Genomic DNA, 25719 nt, shown 5'->3' with positions numbered 1-25719 from the left:
TGTGGTATTTAGTCATCTGCTGTTGGCACAGCAACATTTTTATGCGGAATTAATTGATGATTTATATAACTCACTCACAAAGTTAACTCTCACCAGAATGTATCTGATCTCCTGGCCTGCAGGAGACTGCATCTATGCTATCTGTTTGCTGTATAATAGTGGGTACTGCAGCAGTGCATTGCTTGAATGCACTAAATATTTAAAGAAAGAAGATCTCATCAGTGACCCAAAAAACAAATTGCAGCTCCATTCAAGCAACAATGATAATGTATGGAAGGAATCAGGCCTAATCTGGTAATCTGTGGATTCTGACAAATGCTAGAGGGGCTGCTGTAAGATGTCATAGACTGGGGGTCCCCAACATTTTATACCTATGAGCCACAATCAAATGTAAAAAGAGTTGGGGAGCAGCATAAGTATGAAAAAGTTCCCGGGGTGCCAAAAAAGGCTGGTAATTGGTAGCTCATTGTGGACTGGTAGGCTATCAGAGGCTATTCTTGGCATTCCACCTTGTTTTTATACAACCAAAACTTGCATCCAATTCAATAATTCAAATATAAACACCTGCTTTGAGGCCACTGAGAGAAACATCCAAGGGGTAGATGAGTATCATGTTGCTCATGAGCCACTGGTTGGGGATCGCTGCCATAGACTCACTATTTAGTCATTATTTAGAGGACTGGTGGGGGACTGTTTGGATCTCTTTGTACTTGAAGTAGCAGAGCAAATTTTGAATTTCAGTCCAGGCTTGAAAAACTATAGACATATAGTTTGAGGGGCAATTACACTACTTGGTCACGGACAAACTGGTGGGGGGACACAGTACAGGAGGAATATGAATGCCACTGGGAAATTAGTGCTGGAGGAGTAGGTATAATTGTACTACTTCAGAGAGAGAAATAAGGCTGGCCAGATGGATATGTTGCTTGATGAACACAATGTTGGAGTTGCTGGAGGGATAGATATCATGCATAAAATCAGCAGTTTACTGGTTACTGGGTATTTTTACTAAGTAATATAAAACTGATGTTACCTCTCAGATGGCCTGATTGTAAAATCAGGTTCATGGCCACAAATGACTGTTGCTGAGGTAAAGTAGGCTACGGCACTTAATGGTTTACACTGGGTACAACAGGTTGCAATGATTTTAACCCTGAAGCAAAATCCTTCTTATTGATCAATATCCTTACAGAAGAGCTTTTGGTAGAGACTGCTGTTACTTAAGGCCTTAATGATAATCTAGCAAAACACAGAAGATTTGTAGCTCCTCGGCATAAAGAGAGTAGCTATTGAAAACTGACAGCTGAACCTGAATCCAAACTGTCTAGTGTTTAAGTCTAAAGTAAAGAGACAATATTCTCCCATGTTCAGCTGTAAAAAATATATAAATGTAATTCTTTCTATTTGATGGGCTGTAGTGGGATATTTATAGGTAGATAGATGGTGTCTAGCTAGTAAAAAAACCTTTATATACAACAGGTATAGGATCCAATATCCCATATGATTTCACCATTTCCACCACAACAAGGTCAAAACAAAACTCTGATTTGCAGTTCATTGTCAGTTTCTGCAAAATATTAAATAATTAAAGAATAAAGAATGTTACCATTTGTAAAATCTGGTCAAGAAAGAAACATTCTGTATTACCCACAAAATTGTCATCAGCTTTGTTGCTACAGAATCATAAGTATTTCACCTTTTGGTATGCTACTTAGTATTTGCCTCCTCAAGTTCCCTGACATTTTTTTCTTTACTTGTGAATAGGTTTATCAGATCAGAGAGACCTCTAAAAACCCAGCTAGAAGGAATGCACGAGTTTATTATTAGAAATGCAATCTGTTAACATATAAGGAAGCTCACCGATCCGATTAGTATTTATTAGAAGTGACTTTCTAAATAAATGAAGTTAGGAAAGAATATAACTGCAGCTGTTTTAAACCAGCACATTCATTTTCTTCTGTACTTGATACTGTGTTTCCTGTATTGCAAACAGAAATCTAATACTAACAGATTGGAAAAGTCATATTAATTATTCATACAAATAAATAAAACAGAATGAAGGGACAAATTAAAATTATGCATTGGAGTGTATTTAATTGTGAGTGCAGAGGTAGTTCAGACAACAAACTTATGACAGTGGCATTATTTAGTATCTCATTTCAGGAGCAAAAAAAAATAAGCACACAAGAAGATGCTCTGTTTTGTCTGTTTTGTCTTGACTTTTTTTTTGTTTTGCAAACAAGATAACTAACTTAATGGTAACTTTTTTGATATTGTGGATGACAAAGCAGGGTTCCCCAACCTTTTCTATTGTGAGTCACGTTCAAATGTAAAAGAAGTTGGAGAGCAACACAAACCTGAGAAAAGTCATTGGTGTGCCAAATATGAGCTGTGATTGGTAGCCCCTATGTGGACTGGCAGGCTACAGGAGGCTCCATTTGGCAGTACACCTGGTTTTTATGCAACTAAAGTTTGCCTTCAAAGCTGGAATTCAAAAAGAAGTACCTGCTTAGAGGCTACTGGGAGCAACATCCAAGGGGTTGGTGAGCAACATGTTGCTCATAAGCTACTGGTGGGTGATCACTGACATAGAGGAAGAAGAGGAATATTAATTATGGGTATAAAATATTTAAATCTGGTGACTGGAATAAACAACAATTTCAAAACTGTATTAACTTAACTACAGTTATATTATTACAAAATCATAAAGTTAGAAGAGAAGAAATTCAGGAAATCCCAAAAATGAAGTATATCACAGCTAATATACGTAGATTCATGGTAAAGTAATCTAAATACTCATTTTGACTGGCTGTAGACTAGTTGCAGATGGAGTGACAAGGTACTGAAGAAAAGAATTGGCTTAATGATCTGAAAGCGAGCTTCTTACAGAGCAACCATGACAGCCACCTGACAGATGTGTAGTGACCTGCTGTGTGAATACTTTCCAATCATTAAGACTGTCTCGGCAGTGCAACTATTTATCATAGGAAGAGCACAACTCCCCTTAACCATTCACCTAGCCCAGTCAAAGTAACTGATGAGGGAAGCCAATCAATTAGAGAGGAAGATGCTGTCTCTGATGACTTCATCAAAGGCTGTTCCTAGTAGATATTTATTTTTAAAAAATGATTGTTTCACATATTATTTTTGCAACTTATCCAGATTTTATTGTGCAACAAACCTGTGACAATTGAGAATCTGAAAATTCTCCAGCTACCTGTCAAAAATCATGTAGAAGTCAATTTACAGATGTCCCTTTTAAAACTGGAAGATCTTTTTTGCTTCATGGTTTTTGAGCTTTTGGGGTGTTTTTGACGCTGGCTTTTGTGTGACAATATGAAAAAGTCATAGTTATTGTGTGACAAGTTGAAAACGTTGTAGTTTTCGTTACTTTTTGGTAGTTTTCATTACTTTTCCATTTGTGCTTTTTCAGTTCGTATCTTTTAATAAATGACTGACATTCGTGGAAATTAGTTTATTGGTGGTTTCTATAAAATAGTAAGTAAATCATCCCTGGCAGTGTGCATCTTGGCAGTTAACTAGATAGAGCTCTATGCATGTACTCCCTGGCAACATATATAGCTCTCATAGTTAGTAGCACACTCTGTTGTTCATTTTGTCCTAGATAAGCACTCTTACACTCTTTTTACTGTTTGCACATTAGACTATTCTTAAAACTAAGGTAAAAATATTTGAAGGTCTAGATCCACTCTCTTTTAGAGAATCCCCATGCACGCACAGTTCATGCCACACAACCGCACAAAGTACACCTTCCCTATCTTCACAATGTAAAGTAGGCATAGGTAATGCAGAATAAACACTGCAGTCACCACAGCAGCAAGGTCTGGCTAAGCATGGGTTCTCCCAGTTCATGTCCTCTTTTTAAGCATCCATACAAACAAAGTTAGACAAGACAGTTAATGCTCACTCAGAGCAAGCAACTACTGCTCAAAAACATACCAAAAGCAAAAGGGTCAGATCTTCATATACCACAAGCAACAGAACAAGAAACTTGTCTTATATATATCATGTCATACTTAGCTAGGTGACAAACTCAAGGTTCTCTTTCCAACCAAAAACGTTTCTGTTAACCTCTCCAGTGTCACACAAAGGCTCCCAACACTTAATTTGCCCCTAAAAGTGGTAAAAAGGATACAAACACACAGCATACATTTAATTAGATAGCCCTCGTAGGCCAAAAGAAGGAGCTTCAATTGGATCTCATATAGCATCTTTATACAAAAGACAGTATAGTAAAATGCCACCGATGTAACTGAGAAATGTAACTATTGGTCACAAATAAGCTTTTGTGAAGTGTCTAAAAATTGTGTCTGTCAGAAATATGTGTAGATATACAGTAAGTTAGTGATTTATTAAAACTGAACTGTGAAAGAAGTTTATAACCCATGTCTCACAAATCACACCAATGATGTTTTTATTAGACACCATCCAATATTATGTAAGATTCATAGGCCTATAATTCTGAAAGGTGCAGCTCTCTTCTCCTGGATGGTTTAAGACAGATGTAATATGATTTGTGATTTCATGATGAGCACCCAGAGAACAGATTTATGCAACACTATTTCTCTTGTTTGACAGAAATGAAGAAAACATTTCTCTTGGTACTAAATTAACATTATTTTAAAATATTATTAACTTTATCTAGTGTCATTCTTTGACATCTTTTCTCTTTAGATGTCAGGTTTAATTTCTTGCTGGTATTTTTTAGAATGTGCGCAGACAAATGTTTTTGAGTATGTGCCAAATAAAACAAATCTGTATTGCATGCTAGCTTTTATTATACTATTAACATTATATTTTATTGACTATTCCCCATTTCCATAGTAGATGGTCCCAAACAGGGGTGGAAGACATCATTAACCCTACCATGGACTTTGTCTCACCATCTCTCATATATTGTGTCCCGAAAAACATACTTGAATCAACTAAATCCATAGTCTCTGTATGGCATCGACTGAATGTGAGGTTAATTTTGAACCTACCTTATTCATTATTGACCCACACAAGTCTTTTTTTTTTACAAAAACTGGAGGAAACATGGGTCATGATATTGTAAACCATAAAAAAAAGTCCTTGGCCCCTTAGTTTTGGTAAAAGGAGCCTTGTGTACCTGGTTTAAACATAAGGCTCCTTTTAGCAAAACTGGGGGTCTGAGTGTTTTTTTTAAGATTTAAAATATCACCACCCATGATTCCCTTCAGTTACACCAATTTTGGGGACTTATCAGTTAGGTACAGTAAGTGAAGTCCCGATAAAGTTTTATGAATACCTGCAAGTGAGACACTTCCTTCGTCTGTTCCTTGTATCTCAATGGAGATTGGAGTTATCTGGATGACCCCAGAAAGAATTATTATCAGGCATTTAGAAAAATACAAAATAGCCTTACCCACTGTGAATTTTCCGAAACAAAAATACATGTTATATCGGGAACAAGAACTAGGGGTGGCCCTTGATCTGGAAGATTGGAAATCAGTATGGTTTATTGGTAAGAATTGGGTTACATGTGTAAAACAGTAAGAAAATGTTTACAATGTCATGACACTATGGTACATGACTTTTACTTGGCTAATTAAAATTTAGCCGACAGTGTCCAACCTATGCACGAGGGGGTGCTCCAACCTTGGGTCCCTATACCACCTTCTCTGGACATGTCCTAATATTATTCCCTGTTGGGACAAAGTCTAGAGAATAATCTCAAAAGTTACATGCAAAGATATACCAATGGACCTACTAACCTTCCTATTAGGGGAAACAATTAAAGAGCTATCTGGCCCTTCACAAAAGTTGGTCAACCACATCTTAACCATGGCTCAATAGCTGCAATATGAAAGACAGCTACAATACCATCCATAACAGGTCCACAAGTGACATATTACCAATATGTCTTTTGATATGTATAATATAGGGTTCCTAAGTTCCTATCCAAATGAATTTCTAGCAAAACCCCCTGATCATTAAGGCTAAATATGGTTTATATGGTTATGTGTGATGTTGACTCTGAAATATTGGTTATTTTTAAATTTGGACACCAAAAGTGTAATTAAAAAACAAAACAAAACGAGTGGCTTGCATGATTCTTAAACAAGTTTAATATCCAAGGCTATAGTGATCGCAAGATCTATAGTTAGTTTAGTATACGTATGTGCATATATATTTTTTTATGTAAGTGTATCAATAGTTCCATATATAAGTGTATATTTATGCACTGGGGTCATTTGAAGGGGTTTACTTTTGTCCTTTTTTTTTATTCTAAATTAACTACAGTATGTAACCTTGATGGCTCAATATTTGCTCTGTTAATTTGAAACCGAATTTAAGATGTTGTTGAGGTTTAATTTAACACAGAAGTAGTGTGGTTGTACCAAAACATCAAATACTTACATTTTATTGTAAATATAAAGGTTGACTGAAAGTTTAAGTTGACTGGAAATCCTATAAAGTAAGCATGACTCCTGTTAAATTCTGAATGCCACAGATAAAAGAATTCCACAGGGTTACAGTAAAGTCAAGACAGCCTTGTTCTAGTTGGATTTATAAAATTCACAAATTCCAGAAGTTATGGTCAGTTTTGAAATAAATGAAATAAAAGCTGTTTCTGATCTGGAGATTCAGTTTTGCAAGAGTCAATTTGCAGCTCATCTCCCAGAGGCAGTTAATAATTTAAGCTCTTGGTATCTTCCTATCGCACCTTATTATTTTATTTATCTTTTTCAGTTTTTTTTTATTTTTTTGCAGTTTCATCTACATCTCTTTCTGTTTTCTTTTCTTTGTGAAAGTTGCTATGCTGTAACTTGGACTGAGGGCGAGAGTTTGAACTGAGTGCTAGGGGAATTAGCTACAGTACTAGTGATTAGTACTAATGTACCTAAGCAGATAGAAAGTCAAGCTGAACCTTGATGCCATTCTCCCTTCATCTTTAATCTTCTCTCTACCTATTTTCCATATGTCAAAAACCGATCTGTGTGTTTTTTTTTTAAATTTTTTAAGCTAAGTTCACCCTTCCCAAATACATCAACCCACCTGCACCCTACTTAACTGCATTCTGGAGTGGCGGCAGAACGTAGGCAGACATGTTTGGTTGTGTAATTTCTGTTCCCATGTCACAAAGCATTGACTGATGACAAGGTAAAAGTAAAGTTCACTCTGGAGAACCACATTCGATTCAGTGTATTTAATTTAAACACAACATGTTTAGGTGCTAGTACCCGATGAAGGACATGTCTGTCCGAAACATGTTGTGTTTAAATAAAATACACTGAATCGAATGTGGTTCTCCAGAGTGAACTTTACTTTTACCTTGGATATATTGTGGCTTGGACGGTGCCACTGACTCTGTTGTGCAGAACCTTGATACATTTGGAGTGAGGGACCACCCGACATTCAATAGAATTACCTGTTGACTGATGACAAAGAGCACAAGCAGTGGGCCAGGACCACGGATCTAGTCGAATCCATGTCTGTCAAATAAATTCGCCCATCACTATTCAACAGCTAACTCCTTAGCCAGCTGCTAAGTATTCGTCTCTGCAAACAAATATATTTATGTGGGTTCTGATGAAGCATTTGCTTGGCTTATACTTCGAGCTACTTGTATTGGCACTGGCTTATAAGGATAAGCAAAAAGCAACTGTCCATCTTCTCACAGCATCTTAGTCAAACGCAGCCCTGCTGAAATTGGTACATCTAATTAGGTGTCATCAGGACTATATATAGGATTGCAGTTCTTTGCCTGAGCAAACAGGTTAGAGCTTTCCTGAAAATTAACAATTTTTTATTGGCTTGGCTGACCCTTTTCTATGAATTTGTCTTACCTTGTGTGCCCCAGTATGTCTGCCTTCTAGTCGTGTTTCCTTAAACCAGTACTGCCTACTTTTCAGCTTGCAGGCTGCAGGTTCTGCTGTGTTATTAGTGTCAACTAATCACTTGCCTTTTTTCTCTTTTTTTACAAAGTCTCTCCTGTATGTGCCAGGTACTGATACGTTGCTGCTCATTGGGTTTAAATCATTGTTGCCCCTTACAGACATATTTATCTTGTAACTAGCAGGAGTATAGATTTTGTCTGTATTCTGTGTACTTTATTTTCTATTTAATATGGATATTAGTGTGTTAGTTGATGTGTTTTAGTCAATATTCTTTGGGACCACTGAAAATTAGAATGTAATGAGGGAAGATATGCAAAAAGAGAACATTCATCAAATGTTGCATTTAATGATCTTTATTAAGAACATATTAATCCATTATAACAGCAATACATCTGCAGATCTCAAAACCACAAATTGCACAACACACATATGCCATACATAGCAATCAATATTTTCTACTTTATACTAGGGTAAATACATTTTCCATCTGGCATTTGGAAAGAGCAAGATTGAAGGAGATTTTGCATTTATTTGGCATGCTGACATGTCAGCTAAATACAGAAGCCTCCTGGGGCTGCCTGCGGGGAGCTTATTTCAGTAAAAGCTGTTGGAGATTTTTGCCACATGCTGTGGGTTCTGTAGGAAATATATCTTAACATATGGTAACAGTGTTATAATTTTATCTGCAGGCAGGTAATGGGTGATAAAATATCCCTGCACAGTGATAAAATGCTCAACCTTTCTGCATGGCACTTGATAGGTAAAAAAAGCCAATACTTATAAAAAAAAGGAATGTTTTTTTACCCTTTGCATAAAATATTCACTACTTCACTGGGTAAAGTGAACACACACATAAACATGCACAATGTAAACTAGAACATTGTTTATATTAGATTTAAAGGGGAATGTCACCTTTTCTTTAAAATGTTATACACTGGCCTATTCTTATCAAGCTTTTAACACAAGTGTAACTATGTCCAAAAATAACTAACATTATTAATATTTATGTATATATGTGTATGTAGTATTGTATTTACGACAGCCCAGATCTCCGATTAGAATCCTAGTTAGTGACCTCACCAATGAGTCACTCCTATCTAAAATTTTATTTGGTTAAAAAATGAATGCAAGCTATAGTTTTTTTTTTTTTAAAACTGCGGTGTCTGTATTTGTATCATACCAAATAAACCTTACAGTGGATTGTTCGTCCCACTCTCAGTTAAAAGGCCAAGTGCCCAGAGAGAACATTATGTTCTAACCGAGAGTTTGTTTGTGTTTGCTTTCTGGCCCTGTAGAATTAAGTACATTGAGTGCATTAGCATTTCCTCTCTACCAACATAAATCTGTGGTTCTTCCTATAACTAGATTACATCTATGCAATTATGGATGTGCATCCTGTGTTGGGAGCAAAATAAACATTTTAGATAAAGAAAACAGCTGACTACAAACAGACACTGCATTGATGTTATTATTAATTCTGATACTGTTTATGTCATTCACAAAATGTGGTACAGAAGGAACATTTTTATCCAATTTCAACGGATCAATGAGGAATTGTTATTTTATAAAGCAATGCATATTTTTATGTTACATTGTATAATGAAATAACAGCATGTAAAGAGGTGAAATGATCTAGATTCCATAATATGATTGCTATTATGGCTATGCTATTATGCAAATTATGTACGTGATGCATGTGCATTTTGTTGCAGGACTGGGTATAACGCAGAGGGAAGAGGAGTAGTTATATCAGTAGATATCACCCCCCACCCTCTCTGACACCTGCATTGCTAAGTGTACATATGAGAATAGCACTCAATAGTAAAATCCATGTCCCTCTATGACTCCTTCAGTTACACTGAGAAAAAATAGCTTAACTAAAAGCAGTTCCATCATGAAGTTCTTGCTTTTTCTGAAAGCACAGGATTAGGCATAATAACTTGAGATGGCTGCTTACACACCAATATTACAGATAAAAGAGAAAATATTTGTCTCCTCTGGGATTCTCAGCCTTACTTATAAAATGCTCAACCAACCATCTCCACATAATAAAAAACATCCCAATATGCTTAAGTGGGAAAAAGATTTTAATGCAATGCTTTCAATTCAACAGTGATCACATTGTAGCTTAATGGTAAATCGATGAAGCACTTGTGTAACCATTAGTGAAACTTTGATAAAAATATTGCATAGAACATATTGAGTTCAGGCTAGATTGCCTAAGCTATACCCTGTTTGTGATCAGCATTGTTTTAGGGGTTGTAAAGAAAGGGGAACTATGGCCTATATCTGGTGGGATTGTAAAATTGTATCCAGATATAGGGACTCAATAAAACAGCTTATTTATATAGAATATTGCATGGTCATAAAGGTAAAGACCCTTTGTTTTTTGGTACAAAAAATAAAATGTTTGTTGGTTCAGGAATAAAATCTTATATGGTAGAGTGAAAATAAAAACAACACCAAAAAATCATGACAGAATATATAGGCAAAAGAGGGGCTCTCCCGTGGGTCTCTAATAATCAGTTAGACATGCCTAATTTAGCATTAAACCAATAGCACATATCTAAAACACATATAGAAAGTTCAAGGTTTCCAGGAAAAAAAAAACAGTGTCTAGAGTACATGTATTTCTCAGAAAGATCAATAACGTATGCCGTTAGCAACAAAACTGTCAAAACAGGCTTAGCGCATCGGTGAAAAAAAATGGCCAAGAAACAAAGGGATTAAAGATATTTATACTCATTTTATTTATAAAACACGACATAAATGCTGCTTGTCATAAAGCTTTTTTTTTACTTGCCCCATACATGCATACAGGAGAATACAATCTACGATATCATTATCATATAAAAGTCACTGTTTACTCTAGGTTGATAAAAGTAGACCAGACAAGGAAGGATTCAGAATGGCCAGAAACAAGGTAGAAGGTCAGGAGCCAGAAATCAGCAGTAATATAGAGCAATAATAGAGCAACCCCGAAACGTAGACCTTTACTGTAACAAACAGAACAAACCCCTTATTCCCTTTATGCCTTCAACATGGAGCAACATGGAGCAACATGGAGCAACATGGAGCAACATGGAGCAACTAGCAGCTATAATACAAACATGTGAGACGACCAAGGGATCGAAGAGGGCAGGTTTTAAGTGGGATTTTAAGCAGATGATATTTTATTGACAGATCCTTCACATACCAGGGAAACTCTTGGAGGGCCAAGGTGTCAGTGGGCCCTCATGCTGCAAAACATTTGGCCTGTTTCATGGCCATTCCCTATTTCTATAAGAACAAAAGAATAATAGATTATAGTATGTAGGCTCTGAATAGGCCGGTTATTGCAAAGTTATGCTAACTGCTTACAGACAATGCAAACTTACAATGAAAAGTGTAAATGGGGAAGAATTTATTGTCAGGAACTCTCGGGACCTGTTATCTAATAATTGATACTATTCCTGGTTAAACTACAGAATGCTGTATAGTTTTAGGCATTTTGGCAGATCAAGTTACTGTCTTTTCTCCCTGTATCAGTTTTCCATGGCTAACATCAGCCACTGTTTTGATTCAGCTGCATAAAGTTCTTGTTGCTCCCTTTTCCTCATATTTGTAATTCCTAGTATTGACCCCTGGCCTGTTTCTTGCACTTGTTTTTTTGCCTCTTGCCCTGAGCTTGTGCATGTTTCAAGATTTTGTCTGTCTGCCACCTGCTGGACTATTTTCCTGTCTCCTCTTGCCTGTTCATGAACTTGCATCTCTGCCCACTCTTTGTACCAAATTTCTGCCATTGTATTTCATTAATAAATCTTGCTCGAACTGCACATTGTCTCCATTATCATTAATTCATGCCAATGTTTGCTTGTGATTGCACAGCCTGTATGCTCTTACCTGCCAGTTCAGCTAGCCGCTTGGACCCTTAGTTATGTGCAGAAGGATTGGTGTTGCATAGACTCTGTATAGGACACTGTTCCAGTACAGCCTAAGGTTTATTCTTCCAGTATGGGTTGCCATTTGATATCAGCATAACTGAATGATATAAAAACTATGTGTACATCTATGGACCTATAATTAGCTTTGTGAGCCAAAAAAATAATTAGAGTATTTTTACGCATTCAGAATGATATTTTTAGCTTTTCTTTGTTAGTTTATTTTTTAATAATACTGTACGTCTATTTATCGCCATTGTAATAAAAAATCAGGAGCTGTATACACCAGTTGTGATCTGGCTAGTGATGGGTGAATTTGTCCCGTCTCGCTTCGCCACGAATTTCGCGAATTTCCCGCGAAATTCGCAAAAACAGGTGAAAAATCTTCAAAACGACAATTTTGATGCGGCGACTATTCAATGGCGTCAAAGTTGCCGCTGGCGCACATTAAAGTCAATGGACGTTCGTTAATGGACGCCGGCGCCTCAATAAATTCGCCCATCACTAGATGTGGGTGCTTAACCCATTTATTCAGCAGTTTGCTACAGTATATCAACATTTTGGAGGTCTCCACCTACCTTTGTCAGTATCTGCCATCCAGGAAATGCACCATCTAAGAAATACAAACAAGTTAATATGAAGAGTGCAGGTGAATTGGTGAAGTACTCTACAATTATTATGGGCATTGCAACAAAGCAGCTGAATACCAAATACTTGACAATGGGTTTCATATGTGTGGTAAATGATATAATCCTGCTGCTGTAATATTTTAATATACCATTTTCCTTCATAAAATGTAGAATAAGGCTATACTGTTCTAATGTTTCAGAATTTCAGGCAGGATTATACGAACTGGCACTTGGACCTTTTACTGTATGCGGAATAGTTTTTCCCTATAATCTGTCACCAATTAAAAAATGTATATACATTCTGAAGGCTAGATTTTCATTACTCAGGATATTTATTGTACTTTTTAGTGTGTATTATAGGATACTCAGACCTAATAGCAGGTTTTAAAAAGAGGAGTAGAAGAATGTTTCGATGAGCAACTAATCAATCATATTGAACAAGACTGGCATGCTGTTTTTTGGAATTGTACCAGCTGGAGTGTGGAATCCATTGAGATCTAATATTAAGACTAAATTGCCTTCTTAATTAAAAGAACTGCAATAAATTATCCAAATTCTTCCTTCAAATGAAGTTATACCTGAGGGCTCAGTTTTGATGCTTGGTGAAAGAGATTAAGTTTATCCGATTATAAGATATGTATTTTCATGCAGATTAATTAAAAATCTAAGAGCATTACAGAGAAAAGGGAAAGAGTTTAGGCAGAACAATTGCCTCATTTCCATACGATTAAGTAAGAGGCACTGTAATAAAAACCCCATTAGACGACAAGAGCTCTTCAAAAGAGTATAAGAAAATAACAAAATGATCGGGTTGAGAAATACTGTAGAAAACAGTTGCAAATAGATTTAAATATAATGGACCAATAAATTATTGTGGTGATATTATGGCTGTCAACCAATCTACTAAAATGCTTAAGGTGACTATACATGTCCAGATTTGGTCAGATTTTGCTTATCTTGACATGTACAGTATGTCACTTCTTGGGGGGTAGTCATGCTATCAAAACGGATTTCACCTGCCAGTGCACCTGTCTTCTTCTTGGCAAGTATACTGTACAGTGGTTTAAGCAGAAGTGAGTGGAGCTGCTGCCCTTCTGGCTTTTTTGTCAGATCTATCTTATCTTGAAATAGCAGAAAAGTGCTATGTGTTCTGCCCACTCTTAACCATTTGGTCAGATACCTGATTGGTTCAAAATTATAAGGCCACTTTTATAATATACAAAATGTGCCCTATAGCGGTGGTTTAAATGTTACGTCTTGATTTGCAGAAACACTACAGGGCAGATTTATCAAACTGTTAAATTAAAACTCATCATAAAAAAACTCACTTAATTGCAGCATTTAGATTGTAAGCTCATTACAGAGCAGGGACCTCCATCCTTTTGTCTCCTTGACACTAAGCACTTTATTGTAACTATACTTTTCAGTAACGTAACTAGAGGGGGGCGGGCCCTGGTGCGTGACGCGCAGCCGGGCCCCGCCCCCCCTCCATACAGCCCGCATGTTCAGCAGTGCGCGGACTGCCGGGGGGCCCCTGAGGGGTGCAGGCCCTGGCCCGCTCGCACCCCTGCTCCCCCGGTAGTTCCGCCACTGATACTTCTTAATTATTTGTATTGTATTTTGTTATTCATTTTATTTATTATTGCAAAAAAAACCTGTTTATTTCAATATTTTATTGTTCCGCTGTACAGTGTTTTGCTCTCAATGAGCGCTATACAATACATACATATGTACCACTTTCGATTTATTCCTTTGGGATTTTTAGAAGTGTATTTATGAATGGGTGAAAGTTAGAGGTCCCCATTTGATAAAAAGGCTTTTAAAAATTCCACAGGAGTGAATAGAAAGTGGGAGTTTTTCTATGGTGAGCTCTCATTTCACACTTTGGTAAATTTGCCCCTAACTGTAAAGCTGAATTTGGAAATGCACATATTTACTTAAGCAAAATTGTGTACTTGAACTACACTTTTTAGTAGCAAAGTGGTTATCTGAAATCACCTCTGTCAGACGCAGATGCAATACAAATATTTCCTAATCTACCACCATGTTTAAATGTACAGTATCAGTGTTGTCACGAAAATAGAAATATAAGTTACCCAAATTTATATCTTCAACAGATACTCTGCTATACTGCTCCAATGTGAAATTCTCATGTTGCCATATCCAGTTAAAATATCCTCCATGTTTACTAATGTATAATAGTGATGGAAGAATCAGTCCCGTTTTGCTTCACCGAAAAATCTGCGAAACGGCGAAAAAATTTGCAAAAAGCATTGAAGTCAACAGGCGTCAATTTTTTTTGTTGCAGCAAGTTTTTGCCGCAGTTCTGCGAAAACATAAGCAGAAAATAAAAAAACTAGCAAAACATTCTCGGGCGGCAAAACGCGAGAATTTGTTGCAAATCCATGCTTGGCGTATAAATTGGCCCATCATTACTGTATATGTACAGTGTAAGAATATTTTTAATCACATAGTTCTACTTATGTCCGCAGCACTGTAGAGCAGAACAATAAATTGGTAGAACCCAACAGCAAATACAAATAAATACACACAGTTACATTTATTTAAGTACCGATATATTCTATATACTTATACAATAAATTGAGGAAATTGCACACAGTTTGAAAGAAACAATGCAAATACAAGCAATCATACAATAACAAATGAATGAGCTCAGAGCACCCTGCTAAAAAAAAAATGAACCCAAGACACCACAGTGCAGATCTACTAAAAGTAGAATATTTTTGGCCAGCTCAGGTTCTAAAAAGTAGATTATTTTTGCCCAGCTCAGTCTAGACAAAATTTGTGTTTTTTATTGGAGACTGATTATTTTTTCATACTATCTAAAATTTAGCCTCATTTACAAATCCCATCTGTGCAAGGCTGCTGTTGCATTTTACTCACTCATAGTGATGGGTGGCGAATTCCCGCGATTCGCCGCCAGCAAATAAATTCGCTAAATCGCCGGTGTCCGGACGTCGGAGCAATTTTGCCAAAAACGGACGCCAGCATCCAAAAAAAGGACACCAGAGTCAAAAACAGACGCCGGTGCCATTTCACAAATTTTTCGCCATTTCGTGAATTTCGCAGGAGATTCGCAATTTTTTTGGCGAAACGAAACACCCCAAATTCGCCCATCACTACTCACTCAGACTAGTAATGCTAATTCTGGAGAAGGTTGCTTATACAGGTATGGAACCAGTTATCCAGAATGCTCTGGGCCTGAGGTTTTCTGGATAAGGGATGTTTTTGTAATTCGGATCCCCTACGTCTACTAGAAATCATTGAAACATGAATTAGACACAATAGGATTGTTTTTTCCCTCCAGTATGGATTAATTATGTTGCGTCTACACCTGGGAGAGAAAGCAGCTCGCAGATCTCTATACCTTCAGTCAGTAGTGTAAGATGAACCTCACAACCAAGCTCTACATGAAGCACTACAAGTCCTGGCTAAAGATGACAGCTATTTCTTAGGTAATTATTTACATCAGGAAGTTATTTTAAAAAGAAGGAAAGTGCCAGGTTGAAGAGTTCTTCCACTTGATTAAATTAGTGGTCGTTCCTGGGGAATTCTGATTTTATTTCAGATGTCTTTGTGGGCACTGCCCTTTTTGCTAATCTCCTACTACAGGTATGGGATCTGTTATCCAGAATACTCAGGACCTGGGGTTTCTCTGGATAAAATACTCGGGATCTGGGTTTTCTGGATAAGGGATCTTTCTGTATTTTTGATCTCCATACCTTAAAACGGTGGTTTATCTTTAAGTTGACTTAGTATGTTATAGAACAGGCAATTCTAAGCAACTTTTCAATTGCTCTTATTTTTTTAATAGTTTTTTAACAATTCTTTCCACCCTTCAAATGGGGATCACTGATCCCATCTAAAAAAACTAATTGTAATGTTACATTGTAATTATTGCTTTTTATTACTCATCTTTTTATTCAGGCCTCTCCTATTCATATTCCAGTCTCTTATTCAATTAAATGCATGTTTACTAGTATAACTTGGACCCGAGCAATCAGATTGCTGAAATTGCAAACTGGAGAGCTGCTGAATAAAAAGATAAATAACTCAAAAACCACAAATAATAAAAAATGAAAACCAATTGCAAATTGTCTCAGAATATAACTCTATACATCATACTAAAAAGATAATTTATTTAAAGGGGTGGTTCATCTTTGAGATAACTTTTAGTATGATATAGAGAGTGATGTTCTGAGACAATTTGCAATTGGTTTTCATTTTTTATTTTTTGGGGGTTTTGAGTTATTTAGCTTTTTATTCAGCAGCTCTTCAATTTGCATTTCAAGCAATTGGGTTGCTTAGGGTGCAAATTCCCCTAGCAACCATGCACTGATTTGAATAAGAGACTGGAATATGAATAGGAGAGGCCTGAATAGAAGGATCAGTAATAAAAAGTAACAATAACAATACATTTGTAGCGTTTCAGAGCATTTGTTTTTTAGAAGGGAGTCAGCGACGCTCATTTGAAAGCTGCAAAGAGTCTGAAAGAAAAAGGCAAATAACTATAAAAATATAAAAAATAAATAATGAAAACCAATTGAAAAGTTGCTGAGCATTGGCCGTTCTATAACATATTAAAAGTTCTTTAACATACTATAAGTTGCCTAAAAGATGAACAATTCCTTTAATTCCTTTAAATCTATTAACAATTCCTTGAAATCTATTGTTTTACCTCCAAGGATTAATAATTACATCTTACTTGGGATCAAGTACAAGCTTCTGTTTTATTATTACAGAGATAAAGGAAATCATTTTGAAAAATTTTAATTATTTGATTAAAAATGAAGTCTATGGGAGGTCCCGTAATTCTGAGATTTCTGGATAACGAGTTCCTGGACAATGGATCCCATACTTGTACCATTTCAGTCTCCTGTGGTGAAAAATCTATTCTATTCCCTAAGTTCCATAGGCACAGCTGTAATGCCAGCCATCTCTGAGGCTTTGCTATGTTATTTTATGTATTTCCAGATATCATTTTCATATGTAATGTACTGAGTAGCATCTGTGCTGGGAATAAAGCTGAAGTCTTTTAAGAGAGGTCTTTTTTAAAGAAAATGTAGGATACCCCACCCTCTTTTACTATATTCTTTCAAAAATGGCTGCCTTGAATATTCCATGTTCTTCTATATCCTGCATTATTGTATCTACATCCCGGCTGTACACTGCCTCAGAGATTGCAACTTTTAATAACACTAAAATAACCATAGCGTCTTATGTACTACACATTTGGAACATTTTTGCTATTAAATTTGCTGTTGCCTGGCAACTTAGACAAGGTTTTATTTTGCATAAGGATGTCACGACACACTGCTGTGCTGTCAAGAGCAGTAGGTTCCAGAGATATTTATTGTATTTTATCATAAGGCTCAATTAGCAAGACCTCTTTTCTGCTCTAATTTCTAATATGCTTCTTACTTGACTCTCAGACTAACCATTTAAATGAGTGATTTATCAAAAATATAACCTTGGGTCCATTTTGTGTTACTTGTTACGTATGACCTATTGTGCAACTGGAAAGTAGTAACTTTAAGAGAAAACTTTTTTGCACACTATTGTTGTTTTGATTGATTTTAATACAGGAAAGTTTTAAAAGAAAGTGAAAAAACACTGCTTTCACCATAACAGTGATAAAAGGTGCGAGAAACACTCCACGTGACATAGAGAGAGATGGGGCATTTGCTCTTACCACAAGCAGTTCTGTATCCAAAGCAAAACATCTCTTTTAAATTAAAGTTTTTTAAAGGATCAGCAATAGAAATTTAAATATATATATATATATATATATATATATATATATATATATATATATATATATATATATATATATATCCAAGAAGATCAGCACACCAACATCTCTTATTAGTAATTAGTGATTCCAACGTTTTCGATCCACATTTGGATCTTTATCAAGGAATATATAGAGTCATTGGAGTTCACTGGGGATCAGTGGCGTAACTACCGGGGGAGCAGGGGATGCGATTGGGCCAGGGCCCGCACCCCCTCAGGGCCCCCCGGCAGCTAGCATGCCACTGACTCCGGCAACAGAAAATGGCGTACGGAGGGGGGCGGGGGCCCGGCTGCACTTCCCGTGCCAGGGCCCGCCCCCCTCTAGTTACATTACTGCTAGGGATCATGTATTTTTCCCCTGGGCTCAAAAGTTTTAGAGCACTAAGCGTTGCAATAGTCTGACCCTAAGTGCTCATATAACATCCACATCCATTCAGTTGAAATGAATAAGACACTTGGATGAGAGGTGAAATATTTTCAAGAATATTCAAGACTTAATTCTGCCAGATACTGGCACTTGCACCCCAAGGAATGCTGCACTCTGCACCTACCACCTGAGCAAATAAAGCCAGTGCCCCATTGGAGAATGCACTTTTTTTTCAATATCTAATGTGAAAGAATATCTGAATGAATGATACATTTGGCAGCATATTTTACATGTAAAATGACCCAGATAATTACTGTGTCCTCACTTCTTATTGAGTTAACATTCTGAACTGTAAAAAGGTAAAACACACTATAAAGGATATATGAGAGACATGAAATAAAATACTTGAATGGAAGACAATATGTAAATAATTTTTCCTTTGAACAAATGATACTTTCTCCTCACGTTTCATATAGCTTTTGCAAGCCTACAAGAAAAAACAAAAATCTGTAGCAGCCCATATGCCAGTGTAGAAAAGATTTAGCATTTTATAATTTGCTGTAACTTCTTCTGAAAAAGTTATTATTTTTGCTCCAATAAAATTCACCACCTTTCAGCAGGTTGATTACGTGTTAAGCATAATTACAATTTACAATGTATAGACTCTCTAATGAAGAATATTACATTGTGAAATGTACATTTTGTTCTAATTTATGCAATTATTTCAGTTTATGACTTTTATTACATTTCTGCAATGTACTTTAAAGTTGCTTAGGCGTTATATTTATGGCAAGATAATGCAAGAAGAAGAAGAAGCCCTTGGGTCTTATTAGTTGGTTAACTTAAGGCTGCTGATAAGCTGAATATGCCACACTGAGAGGTTTAAGTTGTTAGTGGTAGCAGTGTGTCACTTTTTTTTATAAAAGCAAAATATGGCATCAATTATCCGGAAACCCAGAAAGCTCCTAATTACGTGATCTCCCATCGACTACATTTTATCTGAATTTTTAAATTTGTTTTCTGTAATAATAAAACAGTACCTTGTACTTGATCCAAACTAAGATATTATTAATCCTTATTGGAAGCAAAACCAGTCTATTGGATTTATTTAATAATGATCATTCGCTGAGCGAAAATTCGCCTGGCGAAAGGACGCAAAACTTTGTAAGTGATGTACTCTAACTCTAGCGAATTGTCCTCTATGCCTTTTAGTAAATTGGCGATGTCCCTGCGAAGTGTGTTTTGACGAATTTCCGCTAGCGACGGCAACTGCGCCATTTAGTAAATTTCCCCCAAGTATGAAGATCCAAATTACAGAGAGATCCATTATCCACAAAACCTCAGGTCCCTAGCATTCTGGATAAGAGGCCCCATACCTGTACTGCAACTACTGTAACGACTTTCAGACTGATGATGAAACATTTAAAACAAACAGGGGTTTAGCATTGCTCCTTTTATAGTATTATAGCACCTATTGGGTCAGATTTACTAGCAAAAAGCACCAAAAAGACAATCCACAAAGACATTACCAATTTACTAACAGGTGTATAGCATGATCCGCTAGCGAACGAGCTCAGCTCTAACAAAGTTTTGCACCCTATCGCCAGGTGAATTTTCACAGGTGAACAATCTTTACTCTGCAAATTCACTAAAATGCAAATTTTCCAGTACGTTATCCCTTTTGCCAAAGTCTGCTTGACCAGGTTATACCTGGCAAACTGATATGATGAAGCTACACCCTCATTAATCTTATGTCAGTGACATCATATCTTGTATCCCGAAAAGTCATTAAAAAAAGACAAAACACTGACGTTTTTTCATATTTTAAAGTGGGATTATGTTTAAAAGTTGGGACTGTTAAAATTATATTTTTTAATTATTTGTTTTAACTATTTGAAGGTCATGCCACATTTGTTTTAGGGTGGGCTCATTTCTAGGACAATAGAGGATCTCTTTAGTCTTTATTTTTCTTCCTTTGGCATTTTTAATAACGGCCAATTTTTAATAAGTGGCCACTTCAAGCAATTTCCCCAACATCTCTAATAAAGATATATATATAACCTTTATGTACCCACCCTATTCAAATAAGTAAGTTTCGTTGGGCAGAAATTAACGCTAGCGAAAGTTCGATATGAAATGCTCTCTCTGACAAAGTGCCAATGTTCGCCTGCCGATATGTAACTTTGCATTTTGATGAATTAGCATATGCGCTGTGAATTAACGTCTGACGAAGTTGCGCGAAGTGTGGTGGAGCCTTCCGAGGTGAAAATACGCTATTTCAGAAAATTCCTTCATTGAGTGGTGTTAAAGAAGTCCTGTTTAAAATTCATCTAAAACCGTTATAAATCAATATCATGTTGCTGTGGCAAATAAAAGAATTATGCATTGCTGTAGAGACAAAAGTAATTGGGCTTCCATAGATCTACCTTACATGCTGTGAAGGTGCTTGCTCTTCTTTTGCATTTAATGATTTAATGTATAAATTAGCCTTGGTCATGATAAAAATCTATTTCCTGCTGGGGTGAAGCATCACTGCTGTCAGAAAACATCCGTGCTCCCTTTCAGATGAGTGCATATCCAGCATGGATATTATATGGAACATCCTGACATTTACAGTAGAAGTAACATACATGACCTATGCTGTGATAGAGATTTCTATCAACAAAACATTTGATATACAGCAAGATGCAGAACCCATAAGGGATCAAAGTGCTAAAATGAAATATGTTTAAATGGACATAATCACAGCCAGTTACGCATGTCTAGATCTTGTCTTTGTGAATAAAATAAAACACTTTGTTCAGAAGAAATTGCCCCATGAAAGCATACAGTCATTCCACCAATTTTTATAACATTTCACACAGCGTCTGCCACATACAATATACAGTATTCAAATGCTAATATGTAGATGTGTCGATAGAAACAATGTAAATAGCTTTAGGAGCAAGTGAAATTAAATCCAACTTAAATATGGTAGGCTTTCCCATTCTTTTCATGAATATGTTCTTAGTTCGGCTCTTTGTTGTTCTTGTGAATATATGTCTGATTAAATATATATATATATATATATATATATATATTTATATATATATATATATATATATATATATATATATATATATATATATATATATATATATATATATATATATATATATATATATATATATATATAAAGAGCATAACCTGCTATCGCTTAGGTTTTCAAGCATAATGCATTGTCGGCATCTATGACTGCACTGCCCAGCCATAAGTATACCTAAGTACTCAGAATCCTTCTTGCGTGGTATGGTGCCAGAGATTTCATTGATAGCAGATTGCATTTCCAGTTGTGTTCTATTATTTTAAAGTGTATAGTTACCATATCGGGCTGACAATTACATACCAGCAAGTCTGAAACTTGCACGGTTATCTTAGAGTTTGTCACAAAATTGCATTCCTTCCTTTTTACACAGGCAATCATTTATTACCCATAACCTAATTTATTAAAAGCTTGATGGATACCACTTGCTATGCAACTTAATGACCTTCATTATTTTTAAACTTGATGCTGTGTTGGGTTATGTCACCCAGTGATATATACTGTAAGTAGTTTCCTTTCCAATGGGGTATCGCAAAATACACTAGAATTAAATGTAACTTTCCCATAGGAGAATCAGTATCACATAACCCTTAAACAAAGCAGGTCACAATTACATAATCTTCCACCCCTGGTGATGCATAGCTGTGCTAGTACCTGCTCGGGAGCTTCAGACACTTTGACTGGGGGCTAGCATTAGTGTGTTCCATCTCTCTGACAATACTTAAGCTTTAAGGAGGTCAGTTATAATGAGGTTGCTTTTCCAGTGAAAGGGATTATACTGACATGTATGAACTGACCATACTCAATTAATGAGTGAATCAGGAGCCTGTGAATGAGAAAAAAAACATATGGATTCCCCTATTAGTATCTGTTTGGACTTGATTGGGTATTGCCTGGGAAAGCAGGAAAAAATATTAAAAACGGGGACAAATTGGCCAGATAGGCTTCATTTCCTAACATATGGCACATAAACTATACCGTGGGCACATGTGTAGGGCAATATAACAACTCTAGTTTATTTTATTAAGGTTCCCTGGGCTTTTGTAGTGTAATGTATTTGCTGCATATACGTCCATTCAACTTCCCGCTGTATGCAAAATTAGGCAACGATAGTGCAACTTCGCTTCATTTGCCGCAGTAATGCCTACGCAACATCACCAGCGTTCGGCGCCTGGACGCAACTTCAGATTTTAGTGAATCAGCATTGTCCTGGCAAATCTACACCTGGTGAAGTGTTGCACTATCAGGGAAGCCGTCACTGGTGTTATCTGGTGGGCCACTGGCATCCCAGTCCAACTCTACCAGGAATATGTTTTATCTAAAATTCTACTAAACACAATACTGCATTGGTACATTCCTTAGGACTACAAATATATTTTATATATTATATTCTTCTGGATCCCCCATCTTGATATTCAATTATTTTGCCCCAGGTGTTAGAATCTGCTTTTATCCCTCCCAGGAGTGACATAGTTAATGATATCAGTCCTGCTGGCCAATCATGCCGGGGAAGGCTTTTTTAGCTACCTGCTGATGTCCACATGCTGCCAGAATAAACAAGTTTCTTAAACAGTTAGAGTAAGTGTTTCTGGTTCCTGATTTTTGCATTCCTTTGTTTAACACATTCACTGATTAGTAGATTCAGTCTGACAAATGTTTCTTGATTTGGTATCTCCTTGAAAATCTTTTTGGTTGTTGAATTCATCCTTCCTGCCAATTCCGCATTCCTTCCTTTGAGTAGAAGTCTGGAGGAACTGGGTGATAGCTAATTGTATATTTAGCTTTTTAGTGAGGCTGAGGTTATTTTGCCACTTGAGCTGATGTTATTTAGTCACCTGAGTGTCACCTGCCTGTATCATTCTTAGCTCTTTGCTTGTTGCCAAAGTGTTTTCTTTACTTAAAGCTTGCAAAGTCACTCAAGTTTCTTTAAGGGGGGCATCATTTCTCCTTGACCAGCTACTGGAATGCAACCATAAGTTACTACATAACACCAGAGCACTAGAATAAAGCCCTAAATTTCTACTGCTTTCTCTATTTTAAATGTTAATACGTTTTTCAGTTATCAGTAATGTAGCCAATTTAGCAACACAATAGGAAAAAAAAGAGAGAGGGGGAGAGTGAATGCACTCATGGACTTTACATTTTTACAAGCATTACTTAGAGATTACTGATATGCCTAAATAGTCTTCATTTTAGTTATTTCTGATCTTTAAAAACGATTAATTAAATATACTAAAAAAGTCCACCTTGTTAAAGTATTATAGGCTGGTGCCACACTGGCCTGTTTCTTGGCCTCTATATACTGTAAGTGCAGGTTGAGAGACAGCCCTGCCTCAGCCTGGGTGCAGACACATGGAGTGAACATGCATTCCAAAATCCGCTCCATGTGTCTGCACCCAGAATGAGGCAATGTCTGTCAGTGCTTTCAAAGATTAAAGGGATACTGTCATGGGAAAACATTTTTCAAAATGCATCAGTTAATAGTGCTTCTCCAGCAGAATTCTGCACTGAAATCTGTTTTTCAAAAGAGCAAACTTTTTTTTTTTATATTTAATTTTGAAATCTGACACGGGGCTAGACATATTGTCAGTTTCCCAGCTGCCCCAGTCATGTGACTTGTGCGCTGATAAACTTCAGTCACTCTTTACATTGAGTAGAAGAAACAATAGCCTGTCAGAAAGCAGTTCCATAATGCAGCACTGACTCTTTCTGAAAGCACACGCCCAGCCAAAATGACCTGTGATGGCTGCCTATACACCAATATTACAACAAAAAAATATATATTTGTTGGTTCAGGAATGACATTTTACATGGTAGAGTGAATTGTTTGCAGTGTAATTTAGAAATAAAAACTACACCATAAAAATCATGACAGAATCCCTTTAAATACTGTCTCCATATACACCCTTTAGTACTGTACTGAATGCAACAGAAAGAAATTCCCAGACAAATGTCTTGCCGGGAAATGGGATACTAAAAACAATTGTGTAACCAGATATGCATAAAGCACAAACTATTCAAAAGTATATGTTTTTGGCCTGTGCTTTAGGGAATTTTGATATCTAAAAAAGAGCCAGCGCCACAAGGCACGGGAACAGACCAACAAATATATTGGGTAATATTGCTTTAAAAATAGCTTTCTGTGCTCAAAAAGATTGATTAACTCTACCACTTATGTGTTAATCCCTTGTTGCTCTCACCATCACCATAGGCAATGTAAAGGAAGAAAGTTTTTAACTTTTCTTAAATGAACTATTTTTAGGTGTTTCAACTTGCATGTATAAATCTCATCGCATATTGCAGTCCGCCTTCTGATATGAACTTTAAAGCCTTTCCCCTCCAGCAGGTCCACATATTTCTTTTTCCTGGAAAATCTTTTTGAGCACAAAAAGTGGTGCTAGTTTTAAAGCAATATTTTTGACTGTTCCCGTGCCTTTGGCGCTGGCCCTTTTTTAGATATTGCGATTGGGCTTGAAGGGATACAAGTGCGAGCCGGATAAGGGTTGTTAACACAATTGAAGATTTTGGACACTATTTAGGGAATTTTGCACATAATTTTAAAAAATGTTAGCTAAGACATTTTATGAATATCCTGTGTGGTGTCATGCACAAGTTTGTCGCCATTTTAGAGATTATGTAATAAAGGATTGTCATGTGTGTACTTATATATTTAAAAACCTGCTTTAACAATAAATCATGCTTATTGTACATTAGAGGTACTACTATTAATGGATCCCATACCTGTGCTATATATATTAGAGTTGTTATCATAGACATTCAACTCAACCTAGCATAGTAAAACAAATACAGGAGCCCAAACAGAAAATCCTGTAAGAGTCTTGCTCGACATTAGTTTAGTATTGCAGAAGTAAATTGTAAAACAGCTGAAACCTTATAAAATCCTATTAAATGCTATTATACTTTTTGATAGAGGGTGCTTATAATTAATCTAGTGTACAGAAACAGCCCTATTATCATCTAAAGGGGTTAATGATGCTAAGAACAAAACCACTGCTTTCTTTGT

Source organism: Xenopus laevis, chromosome 3L, assembly GCF_017654675.1.
Source record: "Xenopus laevis strain J_2021 chromosome 3L, Xenopus_laevis_v10.1, whole genome shotgun sequence".
NCBI lineage: Eukaryota > Metazoa > Chordata > Amphibia > Anura > Pipidae > Xenopus > Xenopus laevis.
Note: the sequence above shows the minus strand (reverse complement) of the source record.